Here is a 25,362-nt window from a genome sequence, read left to right on the forward strand (position 1 = left end):
TAAAATATTTTTTTAAATATGGTCTCCTCCCCCAAGAAGTTTACAATATAACAAGGGAAAAGTCATGTAAAAGAAGGTAAAATGTGATTAATGCCATAAAAGAGTTGTCATTCTCAACAAACTAAGAAAACCCAGAGAACCTTGGATACTTCTGAACATGGCAGTGACATAAGCAGATGTTTAAGTCTGACATAACAAGAGGTTGCTTTAGAGGTTACATTCATGTAACTGAATGTAAGTCTGCTGAAGACCAGGGAGAAAGCCGGTGTGAGGCAGCTCTTCACTGGTCACTTGCATTTCTGAATGTCTTATAAGCAGAATGGACTGTCTTTGGTACAGACTACCAGATAAGGATCAATCAGATTAAATGAGGTTATAATGGTGGGGCTCTAATCCAACAGGGCTGGTTCCTTGAAAGAAGAGAGACACCAGACACTCTCTCTCTCTTCCATATGAGGACACAGCAAAAAGGAGGCCATCTGTAAGCCCTCCTGGTAAGAGAGCCCTCACCAGGAACTGAATTAACTGGTACCTTGGTCTTGAACTTCCCAGCCTCTAGAACTGTGAAACAAAATTTTGTTGTTTAAGCCAGCTACTCTATGGTATTTTGTTATAGCAGCCCAAGCTAAATAATATAATTGAGAAAAAATATTTTTAAAATCTTTTCACATTTAGGCCATTTATTTCAGAAAGGTTTTTAACATTTCATGAAAAAGTTCAAAATAATAACATTAACATTAATATTCCTGTCTGTATATTAAAATTAATGTATGAGACTGTGATCCTTTAAGTTGATCATTCTACCTAACATGGAGGTCTTAGGTAAATTATAGCAAACGTCCCATTTATAACATTAATGTTACTGACATAACCAAGATTCATAGCCAAGAAGGATAAGCTAATTATTGGATCATGCTTCTCTTTAATTCTAAAATCTCATCTTTTAGTCTAAACAACTTATTCCTTATGCCTTGATCTCAGGTGATGACAAAACAGATTCTCACCCTATAAATGACAAAAGTTAAGCATATTTTTAAATCAAGTTTCACAAAATTGTACAACCACTGTGGAAGACAGTTTTGCAAATTTTTACAAAGCTAAATGTAGTTTCATGATACAACTCAGCAATCATGCTCCTAAGTCTTTACTCAACTGATTTGAAAACTCATGCCCACAAAAAAAGCTGCATAATATAAATCTGCACATTTATAGCAGATTATTCATAATTTATTCATAATTTCCAATAACTGGAAGCCAATTAAATGCCCTTCAGTGGGTGAATGGATGAACAAACCCTGTATATCCATACAGTCAGATAAAGTGATGCAGTGAAACAAGCTATCCAATTAGCTATCAAGCTAAGAAAAGACATGCATAAATCTTAAGTGCATACTGTTAAGTTGGGGGAAAACGGTCTGTCTTAAAAGGCTACAAACTATATGATTACATTTATATGACATTCCAAAAAGGCAAAGGTATAGAAATAGTATAAAGATCAGTGACTGCCTAGGATTGTGGGGGAGGGAAGGATAAACTAAATAGAGAAGCACAGGGATTTTTTTTATATGGTAAAATGGCACAAAAAGTGAACCTTGATGTATGTAAATTTCCAAAAATCATTTACGATGTCAGGGGATCCTAGACTGTGACAAAATAATCTAATCGCACTATAAATGTATGAAACAGCCACACTGGCAGGTGGAGGGTTGCTGATCTAAACGACTAGAAATGAGTGTAGTTTATAAAACTAAAGGGAAAAGGAATTATACAAAAGCACTGGACTCTAGTAGATAAAGCTGTTGCTCATGGGGATACAGGCGAAGAAGTCTGATATTGCCATACATGTGTCCTGGAATTGAAAAATTAAGTAGCTAGATGGCAGATGGTGAGAGTTAAGGCTCATGGTGGAGTGAGAGGTTACAGATAAGCAAGCAGTAGGGCTAGAGTTAGCCATACGTTAATGAATTAGAGTTGGAGACATCAATGTGAACTCCTGTTTAGCTTAATACAGAAACAGACAGTTGTAAAGGCACCTGAGTGGTTCATTTGGTTAAGCGTTTGAGTCTTGATATGATCAAGTCATGATCTCGCAATTCATGAGACTGAGCTCTGTGTTGAGGTCCATGTTGACAGTTCAGAGCCTGCTCAGGATTCTCTCTCTCTCTCTGCCCCTCCCCTGCTTGCATGTGCACATGTGCACATGTACACACACACACACACACACTCTCTCTCTCTCTCTCTCTCTCTTGCTCTCTCTCAAAATAAATAAAAAGAAACAGATGGTGGCATTAGAAATAGTTATAGACCTGTGTGTGTGTGTGTGTGTGTGTGTGTGTGTGTGTGTATATATATATATATATATATATATATATATATATAGGTTAGTATACATGCCTATATTTCCATGTTCTATCTGCTGAGAGGATCTAGAATCAGTGACATCCCAGTATCAATGAAACCACTGAAGGATCAGATCTCATTTTCTAATACCATTCTCCAATTTAAAAAAATCAAAATAGGTGCCCCTGGGTGGTACAGTCTGTTAAGCCGACTCTTGATCTCGGCTCATGTCATGGTCTCATGGTTCATGAGTTCAAGCCCCGCATCTGGCTCTGCACTGATATTGCAGATCCTGCTTGGGATTCTGTCTCTACTTCTCTCTGACCCTCCCCCTCCTTTGCTTTCTCTCTCTTTCTCAGAATAAATAAACTTAAAAAAATCAAAATAAAAAATAATAAAATAAAATAAAATAAAATAAAATAAAATAAAATAAAATAAAATCAGGGCTCATTGAAGAAATGGCTGATACTAGGACTGGAGCAGGATATACAAGATGACCCTGTGGCATATTGTAATGCTAGAAAATGAGGAAGAGCTCAAAGACACACACAATAAAACACAATGTTGGGATATGTCAGTGGGACACAGGAGCTAACAGAAAGAGCTCCCAGTGGCCAAAGCTGGAATAACCTGAGTAAAAAATAAAGTAATATTGCATCATCAAAGTATAAAATAAATATCCATGAGTCCATACTTATAAGAATAAAATGACTGAATAAGTGAATAATTCAGAGTGAATAAATAAATCTATGTAGAAGAATTCAGAATATGTTCTATAGATACTCCACCCTGTTCTTAATTTGTACTGTAACTCCACACCCTGTAAGTGTGGTCTGTATACAACTTTCTTCCAAAGAGGACAGTATGGGGATGGGGGAGGAACTTTGCAGTGGAGAAACTTGACAATCATTAACTACTTCAGCCCAGGGATCAAGTTAACATCAATGGTTGTAAGTCATGTTGATAGTGCGTATCCTTGACATAAGGTGATGAAAATAACACTTTAAAGCTGTGGTCTTTCTCCACAAAACCCATAATCCCTGTATAGGCATGAGAATAATGTCAGATGAATCCAAGTTTCAGTTTTATCCTGCAAAATATCTGACCAACATACATCAAAAGTGCCATGGGCACTGAAAACAAGGAAACTCAAAATCTAGCACAGCCACAAAGAGACTTAAGAGATATGCTGATTGCAAGTATTGTGGTCTCCTGGATGGGATCCTGGAACAGAAAAAGACACTAGGGAAAAAATAAGGATATCTAAATAAAATGTGGACTGTAATTTTTTTTAACTCATTTTCCTTTTTATTCAAAAATGGCCTCAAGTAAGGTCCATTAACTGAAAAAGTAAATAGATTGGATATATAAACTATACACAGAAGAATAATTTCTCAGTATTCTGGTTATTCTTCATTGTTACAGACTTTAAGTAGCAACATGCCTTTGGGATTAACTATCTACTAAAACATTTCAAGACACTCTAACATAAGTAATCAAAGTTGTATGGATATTTTGTCCTGGATTGCTGGGTCAGACAGCAAAAGAGAGAAATACAAGCTGACTTATAGGTAAATGCAGACTCTCTCCTTCTGCCAGAAAGAAAACAATAATCTCAAAACAATGTCTCAAATGATTTGTCTTTGATACTCCATAATTTTTTTTAATGCAAAATTCCTTTCAAATTCTATGCCATCCAAAACTCACAACAACATGGGAGAAGCAGTGGTTTATATTTACTTGTTTTGGGGGGTTTTGTGTGTGTGTGTGTTTTTTTTTTTTGGAGAATTTATGTACATTCTTGAGATGGCTATTTATTTTAACAAAGGTAAGCAAGACTAATTAGTTCATTTTCTAGTAATGCTGCTACTGTCCCTGAAACATTAATTCAAGATAGTTGCACAAGGCAAGAGAGAAATTTAACTGACAATATTCAATTGGAACTACACACATTCTCTCTCTCACATGTAAACACAGGCACATAAATGGACATGAATACACACACATACACATGAGCATATGTTCAGGCAAACACATGGATGGATACATGCAAGAACACTTATGCACACACTCACACACAGTTGTACATGTGTGCACATCAAATCACAATGCAGTTCATGCATGTGTATACATACATACATGCACACCTACATATCTATACATGTGCATGCATACATGTGGGCCACAGGTATGTGTTTGTGATGTTTGTGCATGTGTACACACATGTGAAGAAATGCACACAGGCTCACATACATACATGCACTCACCCACACATGTACACACACAAATACCATATAAGCACATTTACAAATGCACATATATAAACTCACATGCATACATACACATTTGTCTATGTATTCTCATGCACACTATACACACACATAAGCAGACATGCACACTCTCATGCACATTTACACAGGTTTACAAACACATGCATACAAGTAGCCCCCCACACACACACACATATTTGCAGCCCAGTATTTCCTTGTCTGTATCTTAACAAAACCTATTTGCATATTTTGAAGTACTGTGGACCTGGCAACTTAACTCTCCACTATAGTGTGAAAGTAGCCATAGACAATATATCACTGAATGAGCATCTCTGTGTTCCAATAAAACTTTAGTTAAAAATCGGTGACCAGACCATGTTCCATCAATAGAGTATAAATGCAAAAGTAAATATACATATATATAAATGGGATTATTACAAACTGAGCATGCACTGTCATAAAATATGACATTACTAGCACCCAAAGTCTCTTAATAATTTCCTCTAGTTATCTCACTCCCCAAGAGGAATCACTATTCTATTTTCTAACAGCACAAATTAATTTTTCTATTATTTGTACTTTATGTAACTGAAATGACATACACTCTTTCGTGTCCGACTTCTTTCACTCAAAATCATGTTTCTGAGATTCTTCAATATTGTTACACATTATATACCTAATTTGTACTGCTAGTATTATCATTGTAGTATGTTTTTAAATGGAAATAAAGTTGTGTTTCTGTTAGGAATATACCTAGGAGTGGGACTGAGAGTTCATAGGGTATGCAAATGCTCACCTTTAGTGGATACTATCAAGGTGCTTCCAAAGTAATGGCAGCAATCTACATTTCCACTAGCAGTGACTGTACATGAATTCCAGTTGCTTCATATCTTCACCAACATTTGCTACTTTTTGTCTTTTTCAATTTAGTCATTTAGATGAGTATGTGATAATATGGCAGTATGGTTTGTATTTGAATTTCCTGTATGACTAATGAGTTTCAGAATCATTTAATATGATTATTGGCTACTGGATATCTTTTTCCAGTGAAATGTCACTCAAATGTTTTGCCAATTTTTCTATTGGACTATGTGTATGGAGATTATGATTGAGTTCTAGGAGCTCTTTATATATTCTTAATACAAATTCTTTCTTGGATGTAAATATGTTCTCCCACTTTTTAGGTTGCTTTTCATTTCACTTTCTTAATAGTAAATTTTGATGATCAAAAGGTCTTCAATAGAGTTTGATTTCTCTTCTTTTTTCTTTTATGGTTAGTGTCTTTTGGGTCCTGTTTATTAAATGTACTATTGTAAGTTCACTAATATTTTTTGAATGTTTCCCTTTAAAAGATTTACATTGTGCCTTTCACATTTAGATCTGAAATACATATGGAAATGATTTTTGTGTATAATGTGGCTAGGAGTCAAGGTACATTTACTTTCCATATAGATAATCAATTGGCAAAGCACCATCTATTGTAAATAAAGTCATTTCATTACTAAACTGCCATATAAACTTTGTGGTAAATCAAAGAATGATAATCAAGTTGGGTTTCTTCCCAGGCTCTCTATTCTTTTCCACTTAATGCCACTGAACTGTTTTTCTGTCTTTGCATCGATACCACACTGTTCTCTTTATTAGAGCTTATAATAGTTCTTGATATCTACTAGTATTGCTCAAGCATTGTTTTACTTATATGTTAATAAAAAAAAGGAAGGAGAGAGGGAAGAGAGAGAGAGCAGAAACAGGGAGGAAGGGAGGCAGGAAGACTGGCTGTAGATCTAATTGAATTAGTCATATACTGATAATGTTGATGAATTTATTTGCTATTATAATGAATTACTTATTTTTCCTCAAAATAATAAATCTATCAGAGATAAAAATTAATTAAGTCCATGTTTACCTACTGCGGAACAATGAGTCAACCCAGGGAAAATCTAACCATATAGCTAAAGATAAAAAAAAAATTAACTAGAATTTTTTCACTTTTTAGTCAATTATCTTAGCATTTTGTGGATAACATCTCTATTATAACCACAGTTAATTTTTAAATGATTAATAAATTATTCAATTAAAAAATGAATGAACTAAAAAAACCTTTATTCAATTATAGAGTTAGCACTTTTTCTCCACCTATACACAAATCATCCCTAAATTCTATATTAGTTCATAATACTGCCAGTTATCTTTGAAACTTTTAATTAGTTCTATTGTTACAATGAAAATAAAATGTAATGTTGACTTATTTCCTAATCAAGATGCTCATTTAAAAAAGCATTTTGAGGCAACAAAATGATTCATACTGCAATATTAGACAGCCTGAAGTGTATATGAATTTGAATTAAATGGGATAATGAAACTCATCAATAGCTTTACACTATAAATAGGAACCCAGGCACATTTCTTAAACCCATAAACTCAAATGGTAATCTGGCTGCTCCAGTATCAAAATAATCTTGAAACCACTTTTAAAAATGTGTTTGCACTTTTATTTGTTTTTATCCTTAAGATGCTGTAAAGTATGCAGTCTTCAATGTGATGCACAAAATAAAAGAAAATTATTATCATGACATTGAGTTTAGGTTAGCACATAAAAATATGCTGATGTAAAATGAGGAAATAATTTAAATAGAATGATACACACTTATGTAAAATTAAATTGTCAAAACCTTAGTTTTTCTTGAATAAATAAAATTTCAGTGTAAAATCTAGATTGTTAAAAGATCAGTTATTTGTTGGTTGGCAATTTCAGGTCTAAATATTATAACAATGAAGTGTCAAATACCTAGTCAACTCTCTCTTTGTATGTAAAGTAAGCTATTGTCTGACTTTCCACTTGAAATACTTTAATTTTTGAAGCAAAAGTGTTAGATTGAATGGACCAAATAATTTCTCCTCTATAATTATCTGTACATCCAAATCTCAAAAAAATAACACAAACATGATGAGCTACAACTTCACACCTTTTAGGATGGCTATTATCAAAAACACAGTAAATAACAAGTGTTGGTGAGGATGTGGAGAAATTAAAACCCTTGTACATTGCTGGTAGGAATGTAAAATGGTGTGGCCACTGTGGAAAATAGTATGGCAATTTCCCAAAAAATTAAACATAGAATTACCATATGATACAATAATTCTATTTCTGGATATACACCCAAAAGAAGGTAAAGCAGAGACTAGGTCACACATATGTACACCCACGTTCACAGAAGCATTGTCCACAAAGCCAAAAAGTAGAAGCCACCCAAATGTCCATTGATGACTGAATAGATAAACAAAACATTAAATATTCATAAAATGGAGTATTATTCAGCCTTAAAAAGAATGGTAATTCTAATACATGCAACAGTGTGACTGAACCTTGAGGACATTATGCTAAGTGAAAAAAGCCAGACACAAAAGAACAAATACCGTATGAATGCACTGAAATGAGGTACCTAGTAGGGTCCAATTCAAAGAGACAGAAAGTAGAATGATGGTTGCCAGGGATAGAGGATAGGTGAGAAAGAGGAGTCATTATTTAACAGATACAGTTTTAGTTTGACATCATAAAAATGGAAATGATGGTAGTAATGTTTGCACAACAATATAAATACATTTAATGTCACTTAATGTCACTCAGCTCACACTTAAAAACACTTAAGATGGTAAATTTTATGATATATATATTTTTTACCACAATAAAAAAGCAAATACACACACACACACACACACACACACACACACACACCAATCAGAGGTAATCTCTGAAAGTATTGTTACTAACTCAAATATTTGAGACCCAAGCTGTCTCAAGTAGTTATGTGTCAGAGGTCCCCCAGACCACTTTTACGTTCAATGATTCACTAGGAGGACTCAGCATATAGTCATACTCAGGGCTACTATTTATTATGGAAAAACAAAATCAGCACGCTTCCAAGAGTCCTCTTTCAGTCGAGTCCCACAGAGCACACTTAATTCCCCCTTCAAAGAGTTGTGACAATATAAGTGAAGTGCTGTCTACCAGGGAAGCTCACTAGAGACTTAGCACCCAGAGTTTTCACTGAGGGAGTCACTTAGGCACCTCCACCTGACATGCATCCAAGTTTCAGAACCCTGGAAGGAAGCAGGTGTCAGCAGAGACCACATTGCTCAAACAGTTCAGGGACAGCAAGGCCTCTTGTCAGGGAATCATGAGAGCCCTCCCAAAACCCAGATTCCTAGAGGCCAGGTGATGGAAACCTTGCAACCAGGCCTTTCTAAGGACAGCAATAGGTTTTGTTCTATTAGCTCTTTTCTGCATGTAGCACATTCACCTAAAAAGCTACACAATTTTTCTAAAGACCACTTCACATATGAGTCAAGGTCTGTGCCATAATTGAGTTTTGCAAGAGGGTAATTCTCATAGCCTCTCTGTTGAGGTGGAACCTCAGTGGACTATCAAGAGTATATCTGGTCATCTCACCTACATGTGGCATTAATCACAAGTGACATGCACAAAAAGTGAAGATAACAATTATTCTCTATACTCATGAGTGGCCCTTTTGGGGACAAATTAAGAATTTAAGAATTTGGGGGGCACCTGGGTGGCTCAGTCGGTTGGGCATCTGACTTTGGCTCAGGTCGTGATCTCACGGTTCATGGGTTCAAGCCCTGTGTTGGGCTCTGTTCTGACAGCTCGGAGCCTGGAGCCTGCTTCAGATTCTGTGTCTTCCTCTCTCTCTGTCCCTCCCCTGCTAACACTCTCTCTCTGTCTCTCAAAACTGAACAAACATTAAAAATAATTTAAAAAAAGAATTTAAGAATTTTAATTAAGATCTAATCTGTGTCTTAAACAATCAGCAATCATTACATTGTCATTACATGACATAATCATCATTACATTAGACAAAATTGAAAACTGACTCTAGATGATTCTCCTAATTAAGAAATGACTGCTTGGTGACTTGATTCCTTGAAGAAGGCTAACATCCCTGCCCACTTGACCAGCACTGAAGAGGGCAGCCCCCACAGCACCAGCTGTGGGCATCTTCTTCCTTCCCCATACTTGCCTGAGGCCCAGGCCATTGTGTGTCTACTCTTGCCTGAGAACACATGTTAGGAGGCAAATGTAAATTAAGTTTCCATGTTGAAGGGTTTCCTCCTTCATGGGACAGGCTACTTCTACTCTGTGCTGTAAGAGACAACAGTTGTCAGCCCCCAGGGGCTTCTTGGGGAGTATGAGCCTGCACCTGCTTCAAGGCTGAGTAGCAGTGAGGAGGCAGGGAAGAAGCTAAGATGTAGCAGTGGATGGGGAGGGAACTCTACGCAGACAGGCAGATGAGTGTATGGGCACCTGAGGTGTCCCCAGGGGAAATGGAGGCAGAATGATGGAGTGGGCCACAGGCTTCTGTGGGCACAGGCTGCAGTGACAGAGCCCAGAGGGCCCAAGGGAATTCAGGCAGAGGAGGGTGGCTGCCAAGGCACTTTACAGAGATGGCCCTGGCCAGGACAGCAGAATATGAGAACCCATTTATACTCTAGCCATACAATGTGACAACTGAATGTGTATAATAGATTTGCCTTCTAAATTCTATTATATCTGGAGGGACCAACATGGCAGAGAAATAAGGGGATCTGAAGTTCCCTCATCTCACAAACAAAGCAGTGTTGAAGCTAAAGGACTTTGAACTCCAAGAGTCCAGAAGGAAAAGACACAGTCATGCTTCCAGAGACCCACCAGGACAAACTGATGGGCCATAGGTTCACAACTGCAAACTGGGAGAGACAAAATGAATGGAGGGGAGGGATCTCCTTCTGTGGAAAAATAAAGGGAAGAAAAGGAGAGGCTGGGGAAGCATAGGACTATATCTGGAAAAGAAAAAAACCACAGACCAGCAGGGAGAAAGATCCAATCTCTAACTGAGGGGCTTTCTCCAGACCAGGGATGGCTGCCCAGATTGTGCACCTAGGGAGGAGGGGAGCCAGCCATGGGTTTGGTGGCTAGGTCAGGGGTGCAGTTTGCAGTACAAGAAAGTGATTGATCCCCTCCCTGGAGTGCTGTGGGATAGGACAAATCCCGCCTGCACCTGCCAGCCTGGGACAGCATATCTGGCAGCATGGAGTGGCACTTCCCCAGTACTGGGGCACACGGAGCAGGAGTTTGAAGCCCAGCCAAGTGCCAGGGCAGAGGAGTCAGTAGAGTGGGACAAACCACCTTGTTTGCATCTACAGCACAGTGAGTATGGCTCAAACAAAGTGGTTTGGGACAGCTGATCGGTGGAGGAGAGACTGGGGTGTTGCCCATTTTTCTCCCCATCACCAACAAGGGGGGACTTCAGCAAATGGACAGTGGGACCCACAGTCGAGGCGGTACCCACCTACACCAAACCACACCCCTCCACTCCTGGTAATTGCCTATCTACTGGAGTGGGATTGACGCTGATGAACCAGATGGCCTCTCCTCCAGACCAGCACCATTGCATTGCCTGATTTAATTCTCAGGACAGTTTTTTTATATAGATATATTCTTCCTTCCTTTTCTCCTTATCTCTTCCCTCCTTTAGTCTTGTTACTCTGTTTGTTGGTTTGTTTAAGCAAACATATTTAATCCATTCTCTTGATACATATTCCACACCTCCTTCTTTATTCTCCATTCTCTCTCTCTGGATTCAGCCATACAATGTCTCTGTCTGGAAAACATTATTTTCTTTTTCATTTTCCCTGCCTCCTATTTTATTTTCCTTTCTTTCTCTCTCTGGATTAAGCCCATAGTTGTTCTGATCAATTTTTATTCTGTCTTTTTCCCTGCCCCTGTCATTTCCCTCTTTGAATGGGATAAGGCCTCTTTCATCAGCACCACCTCCACCTGTTGTTTACTTGTAGCTGGTGTTTCTGGGTTTATTTTTTGTGTGTGTGTTTGTGTGTGTATGTGTGTGTGTGTGTTTGAGTGTCTTTGTTTTCTGTTTGTTATTTGTTTGCTTGCTTGTTTGTTTGTTTTCCTTTCCAGGGCTACTTCAACCAACAAATGAAAACACACCTAGTGGAGGGCTCAAAAATCACCACATGTAGGTAGATAAGGTAACCAAAGTCAAAACAACAGAGAGCAAGTAACATTCTCCAAAAAACAGCTCCTGAAGAGCCAGGCCCTGGAGAGTATATGAACCTTCTTTAATATAGTAGTATTCACAGGTGCAGGACAAACAACAACTTCAAAACACATAAGGGACAGAAAACTAGCCAAAATGACAAAACAGAAGAATTCCCCACAAAAGATATTCAGGAAGAAATTACAACTAAAGAATTGTTAAAAACAGATATAAACAATATAACTGAACAAGAATTTAGGATAATAGTTATAAGATTAATTGCTGGACTTGAAAAAAAACATAGACAACAGCAGAGAATCTATTGCTACAGAGATCAAGGAATGAAAAATAGTCATGATGAATTTAAAAATGCTGTAAATGAGGTACAAAGTACACTAGAGGCAATGACAGACAGAATTGAAGAGGCAGAGGAGAGAATAGGTGAAATAGAAGATAAAATTACGAAAAAAGAATAAGCTGAGAAAAAAAAAGATTAAAAAAATTCTGTACCATGAGGGGAGAATTAGAAACTAAGTGATTCATTCAGTGTATCAGAGAAGTTCCAGAAGAAGAAGAGATAAAGGGGCAGAAGGTGTATTTGAACAAATCATAGCTGAGAACTTCCCCAATCTGAGAAGGAATCAGACAATGAAATCCAGGGGGCACAGAGAACTCCCTTCAGACATAACTTGAATTGATCTTCTGGATGACATATCATAGTGAAACTGGCAAAATACGAAGATAAAGAGAATTCTGAAAGCAGCTAAGTATAAACAGGACTTAACCCACAAGATAGACACATAAGGGTAGTAGCAGACCTATCTACTGAAACTTGGAAGGCCAGAAAGGAGTGGCAGGAAATTTTCAATGTGATGAATAGGAAAAATATGCAGCCAAGAATCCTTTATCCAACAAGCCTGTCATTCAGAATAGAAGGAGAGATAAAGGTTTTCCCAAACAAACAAAAAATGAAGGAATTCATCACCACTAAACCAGCCCTACAGGGCTGTGTGAGTATCACAAAGGGGGACCCTGTGAGTATTGCAAAACCACAAAGGACCAGAGACATCACTGCAAGCATGAAACCTACAGATAACACAATGACTATAAACCCATATCTTTCAATAATAACACTGAATGTAAATGGACTAAATGCTCCAATCAAAAGATATAAGCTATCTGAATGGATTAAAAAAAAAAACAAGACCCATCAATTTGCTGTGTACAAGAGACCCATTTTAAACCTGAGGACACCTTCAGATTGAAAGTGAGGGGATGGAGAACTATCTATCATGCTACTGGAAGTCAAAAGAAAGCTGGAGTAGCCATACTTGTATCAGAAAAACTAGATTTTTTTAATGTTTATTCATTTTTGATAGAGATACTATCTGTAGCATGAGCTGGGGAGGGGCAGAGAGAAAAGGAGTCACAGAATCCGAAGCAGGCTCCAGGCTCTGAGCTGTCAGCACAGAGCCAAACATGGGACTTGAACTTGTGAACCATGAGATCATAACCTAAGCCGAAGTCGGATGCTTAACTGACTGAGCCACCCAGGCACCCCCAGAAAAACTAGATTTTAAACTAAAGGCTGTTAAGAAGAAATGAAGGGTATTATATCATAATTATGGGGCCTATCCATCATGAAGAGCTAACAATTATAAATATTTATACACCAAATTAGAGAGCACCCCAATATGTAAAACAATTAATCACAAACCTAAGCAATCTTATTGGTAAGAATGTGGTAATTGCAGGGAACTTTAATATTCCACTTATGGCAATGGACAGATCGTCAGTAAAGAAACACAGAATCAGTAAAGAAACAATGGCCCTGAATGATACACTGGAACAGATGGACTTGACAGATATATTTAGAACTTTTCATCCAAAAGCAGCAGAATAGGAATTCTTCTCAAGTGCACATAGAACATTCTCCAAGATAGATCATATATTGGGTCACAAAACAGTCCTCAATAAATACAAAATAATTCAGATCATACCATGCAAACGTTCAGAACACAATGTTATGAAACTTGAAATCAACCATAGGAAAAAGTGTAGAAAATCTCCAAAAGCATGGAGGTTAAAGAATATCCTACTAAAGAATGAATAGGTTAACCAGTCAACTAAAGAAGAAAATAAAATTTATATGGAAACAAATGAAAATGAAAACACAACAGTCCAAAACCTTTGGAATGCAGCAAAGGCAGTCCTAAGAGGAAAATACATCGCAATCCTGGCCTATCTCAAGAAACAAGAAAAATCCGAAATACAAAATCTAACAGCACACATAAAGGAACTAGGAGCAGAGCAACAAAGAAACCCCAAGGCCAGCAGAAGAAGAGAAATAAAAAAGATCAGACCAGAAATAAACAATATAAAATAAAAAAAAAACTGTAGAAAAGATCAATGAAATTAAGAGTTGGTTTTTTGAAAAAATAAAATTGATAAACCCTAGCTAGACTTCTCAAAAAGAAGACCCAAGTAGATAAAATCACAAATGAAAATGGATTTATCACAACAAATCCCTCAGAAATACAAGCAATTATAAGAGAATACTGTGAAAAATTTTATGTCAAAAAACAGGACAACCTGGAATAAATGGACAAATTCCTAAACACTCAGACACTGCCAGAACTCAAACAAGAAGAAATAGAAATTTTGAACAGACCCATAGCTAGTGAAAAATTGAATCAGTTATCAAAAATCTCCCAACAAGTAAGAGTACTGGGCCATATGGTTTCCCAAGGAAATTCTACAAGACATTTAAAGCAGAGTTAATACCTATACTTTTCAAGCTGTTCCAAAAAATAGAAATGGAAGGAAAACTTCCATAGTCATTCTATGAAGCCAAGATTACCCTGATTCCTAAGACAGACAGAAACCCCACAAAAAAAGGAGAATTACAGGCCACTATCCCTGATGAACATAGATGCAAAAATTCTCAACAAGATACTAGTAAATAGAATTTAACAGCATATAAAAGGAATTATTCACCATGATCAGGTGGGGTTCATTCCTAGGCTTCAGGCCTGGTTCAATATTCACAAATTAATCAGTGTGATACATCACATTAATAAAATAAAGGATAAGAACCATATGATCCTGTCAATAGATATAGAAAAAACATTCGACAAAATACAATATCCTTTCTTAATAAAAACCCTCAAGACAGTCAGGATAGAGGGAACATACTTAAACACCACAAAAGCAACTTATGAAAAGCCCACAGCTAATATCTTCCTCAATGGGGAAAAACTGAGAGCTTTCCCCCTGAGATCATGAACATGAGGGATGTCCACTTTGACCACTGATGTTTAACATACTGTTGGAAGTCATAGTCTCAGCAATCAGACAACAAAATAAAATCAAAGGCATCAAAATTGGCAAAGAAGAAGTCAAACTTTCACTTTTTACAGATGACATGATACTCTACATGGAGAACCCAAAAGACTCTAGGACTGATAAATGAATTCAGTAAATTTGCTGGGTACAAAATCAATGTACAGAAATTGGTTGCATTTTTTTGCATCAATAATGAATCAACAGAAAGAGAAATAAAGAAACTGATCCTATTTACAATTGCACCAGGAACCATAAAATACCTTGGAATAAACCTAGCCAAAGATGTAAAAGATCTGTATGCTCAAAACTATAGAAAGCTTATGAAGAAAATTGAAAAAGATACAAATAAATGGAAAAACATTCCATGCTCATGGATTGGAAGAATAAAAATTGCTAAAATGTCAATACTACCCAAAGCAATCTACACATTATATCCAGTCCCAATCAAAGTTGCACCAGCATTCTTCTCAACGCTAGAACAAACAATTCTAAAAATTGTATGGAACCACAAAAGACCCTGAATAGCCAAAGTAATATTGAAGGAGAAAACCAAAGTGGGAGGCATCACAATCCAAGGCGTTAGCCTCTACTACAAAGCTGTAACCATCAAGACAACATGGTATTGGCACAAAAACAGACAGATAGATCAATGGAATAGAATAGCGACCCCAGAATTGGACCCACAAATGTATGGCCAACTAATATTTGACAAAGCAGGAAAGAGCATACAATGGAAAAAAGACAGTCTCTTTAGCAAATGGTGCTGGGAGAACTGGATAGCAACATGCAGAGATTGAAACTAGACCACTTTCTCATACCATACACAAAAATAAACTCAAAATGGGTGAAAGACCTAAATGTGAGACAGGAAACCATCAAAATCTGAGAGGAGAAAGCAGGCAACAACTTCTTTGACCTCAGCCACAGCAATTTCTTGCTCAATACATCTCCAAAGGCAAGGGAATTAAAACCAGAAATGAACTATTAGGACCCTATGAAGATAAAAAGCTTCTGCACTGCAAAGGAAACAATCAACAAAACTAAAAGGCAACTGACAGAATGGGAGAAGATACTTGCAAATGACATCTCAGATAAAAAGCTAGTATCCAAAATCTATAAAGAGCTCACCAAACTCCACACCCAGAAACAAATAACCCAGTGAAGAAATGGGCAGAATACATGAGCAGACACTTTTCCGAAGAAGACATGAGATGGCCAACAGACAAATGAAAACATGCTCAGCATCACTCATCATCAGGGAAATACAAATCAAAGCCATACTGAGCTACCACCTCACACAGTCAGAGTGACTAAAATGAACAACTCAGGAAACAACAGATGCTGGTGAGGATGTGGAGAAACGGAAACCCTCTTGCACTGTTCGTGGGAATGCAAACTGGTGAAGCCCCTCTGGAAAACAGTGTGGAAGTTCCCCAAAAAATAAAAAATAGAGGGGCACCTGGGTGGGTCAGTTGGTTGGGTAGCCTACTACAGCTCAGGTCATGATCTCGCGGTCTGTGAGTTTGAGCCCTGCATCGGGCTCTGTCTTGATAACTCAGAACCTGGAGCCTACTTCTGATTCTGTGTCCCCCTCTCTCTCTGCCCTTTCCCTGCTTTCTCTCTCTCTCAAAATAATAAACGGTAAAAAAAATTTTAAATTAAAAATAGAGCCAGCCTATGGCTCAGCAATAGCAATACTAGGAATTTACCCAAGTGATACAGGAGTGCCGATGCATAGGGGCATGTGTACCCCAATGTTTATAACAGTGCTTTCAACAATAGCTAAATTATGGAAACAGCCTAACTGTCCATCAACTGATGAATGGATAAAGAAGATGTGGTTTATATACACAATGGAATACTACTTGGCAATGAGAAAGAATAAAATCATGCCATTTGCACCCACGTGGATGGAATTGGAAGGTATTATGCTGAGTGAAATAAGTCAGTCAGAGAAGGACATATATCATATGTTTTCACTCATATGTGTATCTTGAGAAACTGAACAGTAGACCATGGGGGAAGGGAAGGGGAAAAAATAGTTACAGAGAGGGAAGGAGGCAAACCACAAGAGACTATTAAATACAGAGAAAAAACTAAGGGTGCATGGGGGAGTGAGGGAGAGGGAAAATGGGTGATGAGCACTGAGGAGGGCACTTGTTGGGATGAGGATTGGGTGTTGGATGTAAGCCTTTTGACAATAAATTATATTCATAAAAAATAAAATAAATAAATTATAATATATCTAAGGAAATAAAATTATTTTCTGCCTCTGAATCCTAGAAAACAACTAGGTAGGAGAGCTAAGATTATTGTAGAGGAAGCCAGTTGGGACAGAGAATGGACACATAATCTGCAAAACTCATCATCTGGAGAATATTTTTTTTATATAGGCCTGTAAGAATTTGTGCCAATGTCCACCATAGATGTCAAGCAGTTACCTGCCCTTTATACTGCTTCTCAACTGGTGAGTCACAGTTCTCTGGAAGAAAGTAGAAAGTGTCTCCCCAAAAAAGCATTCTGGTTTCATAAGGTATGTCATAGGACCAGGTAGTTTTCTGAGTGCTCTTACCTAAACTAAAGAGTGATTACAGTCCATGCTTGCAATAGCATGCTGAGAGAGGAGTAGATCATAGTCTCATTTTGCAAATGAGGAACTATAGCACAGATAAGTCAAGGAACCTCATCATTCACACAGAGTAGTAAATAGTAGGATAAGAGTTCAAGCCCAGGGACAAGGCTCTCAGCTATTAGACTGTGCCTCAGATAATTAGACTGTGCCTCAGTCTAAGCATGAAGTGGGGTAGTTAAGAGGGTAGTAGGGCATCCCATAGGTCAGGATGCATCTGACACTCAGTGCAGCCTGAAACATGGGCCTGAATACCATTGGGTGCTCCCTCTGCCTCTCCTCTTACCCTCTCTGTGCACATTTCATTCTTCCTTTCTCAGCACATGAGAATACATGCATGACAAGCTCCTGCATTCATGCCTCTTCTGTGGCTCTCAGACTCAGGCCCAACATCAGATTCCCAGGAAAGGAACTCAGGCCCAAATCCCCCCTCACCAGTTAAATGATGTCACCTTGCAAGTGGGGTTGGCTTGGACAGTTTCCAAGCTGGTGGAAGACAACTCTGTCAAGATGTATCCTGAGATATAAGTGGCCTAACACGTTGGGACATTCTGCATAGTTTAGTGTCCCCTTAAAGACTCACAAGACATATTAGCATATTAAGAGCTGAGACATTTTGCAGTAAGAATTTGCTTTGTTTACCCACATGAGTCCAAATCTCATTTCAACACAAACACTAACTTTGTGACCCTTCTGTTAACATCTTAGAGAATTCAGTATGATTCTCAGTAGGAAGCCCTGTATGCATGAGCTTCCCTGACAAGATTTCCATGTCCTTTAGGAGAGAGGCCTGCTGCATGTGGTTGGACAATCATACAGAACCCAACCAGCACAGCATAGTAAGGGGCCTCTCACAAATGTTTTCAGTATATTAGACTCAGCTCCATCTCTTTGGACATGGAAAAATATAATAAGACAATAAGCCCAGCACATCTGACAATTACACAAACCTAGAAATTTAAAGTAGCCAGTAATGAAGAAATAGCACAATGCTGAAGGAGCTGACCAGCCAAGAACTAGAAAATCAAAGTATGATTTAAATTTTAAAAAAAGAAAATTAAATCACAAGAGATCTTGTAATTAATTCTCAAAAGTTGTTATTGAGCTACATTTTGGAAGGAAGATCCTAATACTCAGGCAAATGAGAGTTTACTAGAGAAAAATGGAAATTCAGGAGGATACCACCTTCCAAAGAATGTTGACAGAGCTGGGGACTGTGATTAGTACACCAGTCAAATCTGACCTGGGTAGTAGTTGTACTACTTAATACTTAGTTTATTCCTTATGATTTAAGAAAAAAAAATAAATTGAGAAAAACACAAAGGAAACCATTAAGATGCTGTAAATTTGTTCATAATACACAGCTGATTGGAAGGTAAAAACAAAACCATTTAAATTCTGAAAAGGGAGAATAGTTTATTTTAAATTTTGTAGAAAACTCACAAAATACTTAAAAACTGTGGAAGAGATAAATATAGAGATACTTAAAATATGTATAATCATTTTGTTTTAATCAAGAGAAAAGTAAATAATCTTTTTAAAAATGTAAATTCAGATTTCTGAAATTTGTTGTCCATTCATTCACTTTTTTGCCTTTTACACACTGATAGACTTTTCACAATCTTTTTTTTTCTTTTTTTTATTTTTGAGAGACAGAGCATGAGTGTTGAAGGAGAAGAGAGAGGGGGGACACAGAATCAGGAGCAGGCTCCAGGCTCTGAGCTGTCAGCACACAGCCAGACGCGAGGCTCGGACCCACAAGCCGTGAGATCATGACCTGAGCCAAAGTCAGAAGCTTAACCAACTAAGCCACCCGGTGCCCCCAATCTTTTTTATACAGAGAAACAAAAACACTTGAAAGTGTGGTTGTTGCTAGATAAGATGATCTTATCTTAGTGCACAGGGCACTAAGGATTTATTGTCAATCGTTTAACTATAAAATAGACTTTGCTGGACTTGTGACTTGAACTTGATTTTTTTTCTTATGACTTTCATACTGCTCTGTGCAAGCAATGGGTAGAAACTTAAGCTGCATGTAGATAAAGTGAGGTTATAGCCAATGATAAATTCCAAACCTGGACTAACATCAGGGTCACTTCTGCACCCATCCCCTATCTCACTCTATGTCCACTCCTACTCCCTTCATGACCTTTCTCCACAGGCCAAGCACTGAAGTCCATCCTTCTGTGAAGGGCCACACCCTCAGCTAGCTGTCTCTGTTGGGAACTTCCACACCAACGTACCCAATGGGTTCTCTTCACTGGTCCTGAGATACCTTCACACAGCCATTTTGGCCTGGCATCTCCAAAAGCAGGCTCTCCTAGGGGCAGGACTTCACACCCTATGCATTTCTAACTTTTTTTACTTCAAGCTTCACAGACCATCTCAGAGCCAGAGGGAGGAATTTATAGAGAAAGGAAATTTCTGCATAAAACATTCAGCTATTCCTAGTAAGTTCTAGAAGTACTGCCAAGTATAGCTGGAAACTTGTATGGCCCAAATAATCACAGGTTGGAAAAATCACAGTGCTTTGAAGCTGAATGTAACATCACAAACCCCATGTTATCAAAAATATCCACCAAGATAGTAGAAAATAAGGTGATGATTTATCTGGAACAAACTGCTATTCCATGTCTGGAAAGATGGTTGCTTAGAATAAACTCATCATAAGCAGGAGAAGTTGGGAGTGCTTGGAAAGTTCTCTCTGAGGTTGCATACTTTAGGAAGGAGACATGCTTTAGGGTTCTCTGTAGCATTGGGTAATAGCAAAGAACCCCAATTGCTGGGGTTCTGCCACCCATTGAGGGTGCTAGAAGATCCTCTAAGATAGAGAAATTAGAGAAGGACTACTGGTCCCCTTTCTGAGTGTTATTCTGAAGACAAATCTGTCCTACTGACAGGATTACTAATGAAACACAGAGCTCAGCAATGCCCGAGAGAAAGAGCAGCTTACATCTGGGGAGGCAGCAATCTAGGGAGAACAATCAAGGTGGCATGTAAACAGGCAACTCCCACTGACTTAAAGTGAAGGAAGAGTAAGACAGATATGGAACAAAGGGGTCATTAGATAAATGAATTTATTAGATAAATAAATACATATATCAGGACAAATGAAAGATATTTTTTGGAATGCAAGGAATTAGAGGACATATCTGAGTACCTGGTTACCGCTTCTCACATAGAACTTGGAGTACCAGATGCTCACTTCCCAAACTCCGTTGCAGCTGAAACAGAGTACATGGCCTAGGCCAAAGAAGACCTGTTCAAGGGGCTGGTCACAGCATTAACATCAGCAGCAACATGGAGTGTCCGGGGGCAGATGGACTATGTGAACTACAGATATGGCCAACTTTGCCTTTGTACCTGTACCTATATCCTCAGCATCATCCCTATTGAAAGCAGGGAGCCAACTTCAATGGTAGCATCTTCCATTAGCAACCATGATCTATAGATAATAGGCACTAAAAACACTTGCTTATCACATCCCCACTCAGCTTTCCATGTTGACTTGTGTAGAAGATAGATAGTTCCCAAAAGCAGTATGAGTATCTGAACCAGCTCTGTGCTGACAAGCTGGGCTCAGATCCTGGAGCCTCCTTCAGATTCTGTGTCTCCACTCTCTCTGTCCTTCCCCTGCTTGCTCTCTCTCTCTGTCTCTCTCTCTCTCTCTCTCTCTCAAAAACAAAAAACAAAAGACATAAGCATAACAAATAGATATTTGTCAATAAATCTTATACATGTGCAGGAAATAAGCACATGTATATTGTGGGTGGGGCAGTCAGCATGAACAGTACCAGTGACTATACTTTACTTCCCTTCATTTTAAGAAGGCAGCACAACATTTGATATAGGGCATGTGGATTTGAAGGAAATATATACCATTTTGGGGTGGCTATGCTTACATACTTCTCATATGGCCCAAAAGGCTATCTCTGAGTTGGATAGTAGAGAATCAGAACTTTTTTTAATCATATGAAACTAATTTGCACAACTATGTACAACTACATTTGAAAACATGGATGGAAATATAATTTAACAGAACTAAGGAAGAGATTGAAAGTCTAAGAGACTAATTTCCAAAGAAGATATGAGAAAATAAACTGTAAAACAGATATCTTCTCCCCCAAAATAGAAGTCTCAGGTCCAAATAATTTCATAGGGAAAATTGTACCAAATCTTTGAAAAACAGATAAGCCCAATGCAATTTAAATTGTCTCAGAGAATAACTAAAGAAAGAAAACTCTCAATATTATGAAATACAAGATTGACTCCAAAATCTGACAGAGTATACAATAAATACTACATGTTGAGGTACCCGGCTGGCTTAGTTGGGAAAGCTTCTGACTCTTGATCTTAGGGTTGTGAGTTCAAGACCCACATTGGGTGTGTAGCGTACTTAAACAAACAAACAATTTTTTTAAAAAGACTACATGTTAACTCAGTTATTAATGTCCATATAAAATTCCCACATAAAATATTAGCAGACTGAATCCAGATCACATTAAAAAATATACTATGACCAAATGATAAAGATATCCACTAACATCATTGCTATTTTAACCTTGTACTTGAGCTATAAACCGATGCAATTAGAGGGAAGAAAAAAAGCAAAATATAAAAACTGGAAATAATAGGTGAAATTATCATTTAATGGCGATATGTGCTCCTAATATTTTATAATTTAATAAAATATTAGCATATAATATTAATAATCAAAAATCAATAGCTGTAAAATATGAAAACTGCAATCAGAAGATATAATGGAAAATACAATTCCACTTACAATTGATATTAGATGAGCAAATATACTATGGAATAAACATCATGACTGTGTAAATCAGATGTGGAAAAATTTTAAATATGAATTATAATTGAACAACAAAATGTTCTTTTAAAAGAAGAACTTGATATTAAAAAGATGTCAATTATCTGAAAGTTAATTCAAGCATTATTATAATCCTAATCAAATTAATAATTGTTTTTATTTTACTTATATTTATTTATTTATTTATTCATTCATTTATTTATTTTTGTTTATTTGTTTACTGACAGAGAAAAGTGCCTGCGAGTGCAAGTAGGGAAGAGGTAGAGGAAGAGGTAGGGAGAATCTTAAGTACGCTCCATGTTCAGTGTGGAACTTGATTCCAGGCTTGATCTCACAACCAAGAGATCATGACCTGAGCCAGAATCAAGAGTCAGATGCTTAACCGACTGAGCCACCCAGGTGCTTCAAGGTTTTTTTTTAATTAATCTAAAGGAGCAATTCTATAACTCATCTGAAAAGACAAATAAGAATAGCCAGAAAAAAACATTGAAACAGAAAAGTATAAAGGGATATTTGCCCTGCCATATAGTAAAACATTCTATAAAGTCTCAACAAAGTAAACCTTGTGGTAATGCCACACTGAACTCATAAAACACAGTTGGATGGCCACAATATACCCCAAACCCCACAGGAGTTTTTTTCATCATAAAGGTGGTACATTAAATCAGTGAGGTGAAGATCAACATTTTAGTAAAGAATTTGGGGAGACCTGGGTACCCACCTTGCAAAAGATGAGTTAGATCCATTTCTCACACCATATACAAGAATACATTCCAAATAGATCAATAACTTAAATATATAAAATGCAATCACAAACATCTTGAAGGAAACTAAGGGAAAATTGCTTTATAACATTAGAGTAGACAGGCCTTTTAAATTATGATTTAAAACAAAAGAGGTGCCTAGGTGGCTCAGTCACTTGAGTGTCTGACTCTTGATTTTGGCTCAGGTCATGATCCCAGGGTTGTGGGATCAAGCCCCACATCAGCCCTCAGCATCACATCAATGCTGAGCATGGAACCTGGTTAAGATTCTCCCTCCCTCTACTCCTCCCCCCGACTTTTGCTCATGTTCTCTCTCTCTCAAAAAAAAAAAAAAAAAAATATATATATATATATATAAAATAAAACACAAAAAGACTGATGAATTTAACAGAATAAAGAAACGTAAATGACTTTGCATGACAAATTTAAAAAGACGAGGTGGTGATGGCAGGCAAAAGGCAAAAGAAAACTAGGAAAAGTATTTTTAACTCAAATCACAAAAGATTCATCTTTGTAATTTATAAAGAGCCTTTAAAACTCATGAATGAATGAATGAATGAACGAACTCAATTTAAGGAGTCTAATACTGCCACAAAAAATGTAGAAAAATATGAAGAGTTCAAAAGAAATGAAGCTGTACCTTAACTTGTAAAAAGGTATTCTACTTCACTAATTTTAATAGAAAAGCATTCTCATAAATTGCTAGTTAGAAAGCAACTATAAACTGTTATGCAGAACAATTTAACAACATTTATTAAATTATAAATGTATTACCCTTTAATCCTGAAATTCCACATCTAGGAATTGATATATGTACAGAGTTACTCATTACAATGCTTTCTCCTTTTTACCTTCTAAAGAGCACAAGTTTGGAAATGACTTAAGCACCCATCAATAAAAATTATTTAAATAAACTATATTCTATCCAGACAATGCATTAACATATAGCTCTTAGAAATGAACATACAGGGGCACCTGGGTGGCGCAGTCGGTTAAGCATCCGACTTCAGCCAGGTCACGATCTCGCGGTCCGGGAGTTCGAGCCCCGCGTCAGGCTCTGGGCTGATGGCTCAGAGCCTGGAGCCTGTTTCCGATTCTGTGTCTCCCTCTCTGTCTGCCCCTCCCCTGTTCATGCTCTGTCTCTCTCTGTCCCAAAAATAAATAAACGTTGAAAAAAAAATTTAAAAAAAAAAAAAAAAAAAAGAAATGAACATAAAAAAAAGAATGAGGAAATTCTCTATGGAGAGGTCTTAGGATATATAGTATGGAGGAAAAAAGCAAGATGCAGAGCAGCACATATAATGTGCTAACTTACGTATAAGAAAGTGGGGTGAAATAAGGATATACATTTAAGAGTTTCCTCTGTCTGCAGAAAAGTAAACTGGAAAAAGGACAAGAAAGTAATAAAAGTAGACATGAGGAGGTGGAGAGAAAGTGAAATAAATGGTGATAGGCTAAGAACAAGACTTCTCAATGTACTACTTTTTCTAATTTATTTAACCATTTGAATATTACCTATGCAATATAAAAAAAGGAAACAGCAATAAAATTGATTAAAATAACTTACATAAAATTAAGAAATATTCTAAATAACCCCTAAATTAAAAAAAATAAAAATGAATGGTAAATAGTATAGAAAGTGATAAAATGAAAAACATTTAATACACTTCATGGTACACTGAAAAGGTACAAAAGGTGAAATATAAAAATATTTTTATTACTTTTTACCTTTAAAGGGCTGAAAATAAAATACTTAACACTATAAGATAATAAAAGAGCACAATAAATATTGTTTACAAAAGAGGGGTCGATTAAGATAAAAAAATGAAAATAATGTAGTACAAAAACAAATTATGTAAAGGGTAAAAGGCGAAAATCTATTTTCTGAAACCTCAAATACAAATATAAACTTCTGGGATGCCTGGTGGCTCAGTTAAGTGTCCTACTCTTGGTAAGACTCAGGTCATGATCTCAGGTTCATGGGTTTGATCAGGTCAGGTCATTGTCTCATGGTTCATGGGTTTGAGCCCCCTGTCAGGCTCTGCACTGACAGCACAGAGCCTGCTTGGAATTCTCTCTCCATCTCTCTCTGCCCCTATTCCACTCGTGTTCATTCACTCTCTCTCTCAAAATAAAC

General features: G+C 37.2%; 1 protein-coding gene across 1 annotated transcript in view; it reads right to left on the reverse strand.

The window, feature by feature from the left end:
• OCA2 (OCA2 melanosomal transmembrane protein) overlaps nt 1–25,362 on the reverse strand; it is a 408,608-nt gene that overhangs the window by 52,498 nt on the left and 330,748 nt on the right. The window lies entirely within an intron of this gene.

This window comes from Lynx canadensis, chromosome B3, assembly GCF_007474595.2.
Source record: "Lynx canadensis isolate LIC74 chromosome B3, mLynCan4.pri.v2, whole genome shotgun sequence".
NCBI classification, from domain to species: domain Eukaryota; kingdom Metazoa; phylum Chordata; class Mammalia; order Carnivora; family Felidae; genus Lynx; species Lynx canadensis.